This window comes from Cotesia glomerata, linkage group LG9 (assembly GCF_020080835.1).
Source record: "Cotesia glomerata isolate CgM1 linkage group LG9, MPM_Cglom_v2.3, whole genome shotgun sequence".
NCBI lineage: Eukaryota > Metazoa > Arthropoda > Insecta > Hymenoptera > Braconidae > Cotesia > Cotesia glomerata.
Genome location: NC_058166.1, coordinates 19912256 through 19916217, shown reverse-complemented (window position 1 = coordinate 19916217; position 3962 = coordinate 19912256).

Sequence of the window (3962 nt, the reverse complement as noted above, 5' to 3'; positions counted from 1 at the left end):
ACTACTACTACTAGTACTACTGTATACGACTTCAAGATATATAATCTGAATAGTTATTAAAGTTACATAGTTCAACAACACTAGTAAGGAAAATAACATATATACTTTAGTCAGGTTGTTTAACTTTTTGTTAATACAACTGAATTTGTATGTCCTATTCACAAAAGTTATTATAACTTTTTTTTTTTTTGTCATTAAATTAGACTGTAACAAAATCCTATTTAAGAAAGATTGCGGCGAGAAAGAAAATATGTTCTAGAGCTTATCCAATCTACCAAGATGATGAATAATAAAGTTAATTCAGTCCAGCAGGTGGTACACATAATAATACCAAACAAAATTAAATCAGTGAATTTAACTAAATGCTGAAAGATATAACTTTATATCCGAACTTGCTTTGGTGGAAAATTTAACATCATTATTCAGTAGCTGATGATAACTTGATACATAAAAAAAATTGTTTGTATTATATTTATAATTTATAATTTATATTGCGTGAGTATGGGCTATGGGCCGATAATTTTCTTATAAAAATCCGTCTTAACTTAAATTTTATGTGGAATGATTTAAAGTAAAACTGTTCAGCCTCGTTCATGTCATGGGGTCATTTATTAAAGTTGCAATCGCCTCGAGACTATACTGTATGCTATATACGTTATTCGGTGGTTCCTACGCCTGGTGGTGCAATAATTTTAGACCAAGTAACCTTACATATATACATATATAAAGATATATAGATGTATAGAACCGGGTAAAGCGGAACGAGCGCTAAAATCGAGTTTAAACTATGTGACCATTATCGATTTAAGTATTAGACACTTTCATGATGCTAGCATCGATAAATTACATTGATCTATACTTTAAACGACGAGGTGCAATATATAATTTTATTTTTATAATTAAATCAATAGATGAGTATAGTATTTTTAATTAATAAAAAAAAAAAAAAAAAAAAAAAAAAAACGTATATTACTGCCGGATGATTGTATTAAATTAATAAGAAAAACTAAAAGCCTCTTCTCTCGTTCTATCGTTTCGCGATACGAGATGTACAAATGATATAAAGCAATTCAATTTGTGTTTATCAGAATAGTCCCGTTGATGTATATATATATATATTGACTAGTGAATAGTGACTATAGTTTACAGTGTACCAAGAAGTAAATCGAACGACTAATGTAATGTAAGCGTTGGATGTTGGACATTCGGATGTTTGGATGTTCAATCTATATCTGATAGATAGACTTTGGACTGTTGAGTCTCTGGAGAGTCCACCAAGATAACACTGTGTATTTCTCCTACTAAACAAACGTCAAACAATCAAGTGAATTACTGATGATTTCGGTCCAGTTGACCTTTCGTCGCTTTCATTGAAAACCACCTGAGCCTTTACTTTGCTTGCGCCAGTTTGATGCTACAACGTCACTTTAACTTAATTTAAACCTATTTCATTCTATATATATATATATATATATATATATATATATATATATATAATAGCGACTTTAATTGACATTATACATGTCGACAAATCTAACTAAAATATACTTAAAAGTAAATAAGTCATTTTTAATTATTTCTAATGGAACTATTTAATATATAATTTAATTATTTAGGTTAATGGACATATCATAAATCATAAATATATCAGTATTATATGTCCATGCAGATTTGAAATTTAATATTTAAACACTGCTGCATGTGAAAATGTACGCTAAATTTACTATATACTATAGTTATTCAACAATTAAATTACAAATAGTTAATAAATTTATTGCTAAAAAATTTTGAAGTAAATTATGTCCATGTAATTAAATATTAGCGTATCTATTTGCTTATTTACATTATCATATATCGCTTTGATTATACAAATTTAAATTATTTCGATTCATTATCGGAGCGGTATATTCATTTAAACATTTGGTAATTGACTAACTTTATGTATGTAAATTTTTGATATATTTTGAATGGTTTAATTGATCGAAATGCGGTTTGTGGTATTCCAAAGAGTTTTTATTGCTCTTATCATAAATTTAAGGTAAAAAATTTTAACTAATTCGAGGCGATAGACCTTGAAAATTTGTAAAAGTTATATTTATGAGCTTAAAGAGCTAAAAACTTTATAATAGGCAATTTTTCTAGATCGAATATAAATAGAAAGTTCCAGGGATCCAGCTTTCAGGATGAATTTTGCTTTTAAGATTTTTTAATGAATTGAATTGATAATGGTGGTTGTAGGATATATGTATCAATAATATAGAAAATATAGTAGAAGTAGTGATGAGAACAGAAAAGACTATACATTAATATATACAAGTGATATCAAGGGAGTAGACTATGGGGTGTGTATTTATGTTTATATTTATGTCATGTCTAACGAAAACAATTTAATGAAAGGAATAATTTAATAAAATGATTGTGTTCTACTTTGGATAGTGAATCAACGTATCAAACGTCTAGTGGTTCTATCATTGTTACTGTTATTATATTTGCAATGAATGTTTTGGTATAACCATAGATTGGTTGTATACATATAAATATCTTTCTCTAAAGTTTCTTATCTGACCAACACGATCCTATTCAATTCTCCATTTTCAATACAATGAGTATAGTAAATAATAGATATGCACTCGTGCACGAGTCATCCAACCGTATCGTGTCATTATATTGAGACTCTCTCTTTCTCTCTGTATAGTACCGGTACGGATGGTACCTCTAACCAGTCTCGAGCATACCTACACTTATACTCTATACATTTTAAACTACTTTTATGTATACCTATATAATTCATAACTATTACCAGCGCCTCACTGTCTTTTCACCTGCCAATCTCACAATCTTACAATCAACCTTTTCATTATTATTACTATACATACATTATTTTTGTTAATTCTACTTTTGCATTTATATATCTAATATAATACATGAATTCAGTTATATAGATATTTTATTGTTTATATTTATATTGATATTGTTATCAATTTTCAAGACAATTTATATGTACGGGTAGCAGCAGGTGATTCAGCAAATACTGTATTTTTATATTTTTCTTTATCTATATAACAGCTGTAAAATAATTTTTTTCATTTATGTCGCTATAAAAACACCCATATTCTTTTTTTATCACTTGTCTATAATATAATCAATAATTTACAAATATTATATGTTATACATAATTTATTTATTTATAATTTATTTTACTGAGCGATGATATCAGATTAAATTAATACACTTGTATCTTTTAACTTTATTTGTAATCTATAAATAAGTTTATATGTTATAAATTATTGTTAATATTTATATGTAAGATAAAAGTGAAACACATGTATGTAATGTCTAACATATCCGATGTATAACCAATGACTGGTTGACAATTTAACAAATAAAAAATAAATAAAAGTTTTGAGTAAGTATCTGGTCTGGTGTCTAGAGTCTAGGTTAAGTTATTGTTTATTGTTTATTGTTTATTGTTTATTGTATTGGCGCAACTTAAAAACTGGAAACCATCAACTATTTTATTGTCAATTGATGTTGATGAGACATTATCCGGAACTGAAAAATAACATATAATAAGTATATAGATACATATGGAAAATATTATTATTATTATTATTATTATTAGGTACACTTATGACAATTTGAATATACTGGATATTATGGCTATTGAATTTATACTTATATGCAGAAAGTTGATGAACCGGATGAATCAAAGTTAAATAAATGATTAAAGTGGTAAACTCGGGTAGTTGTTATAGTTGTTATATGTTACACATATGGATGAAGCAAAACTCTTGGCAGTCTGCTAACAAAACATGTCTATTGAGCCTGCTCATGCTATACTACTTGCTGAGAAGAACCAGAGCCAAAGTTAAACCATTTCCGGTTAAATTGTGGCTTATTTAGGTTGCTTATAACGCTTAACTCGAGATAAGGGTACAGCCAACAGGTATAGATTATTTTAA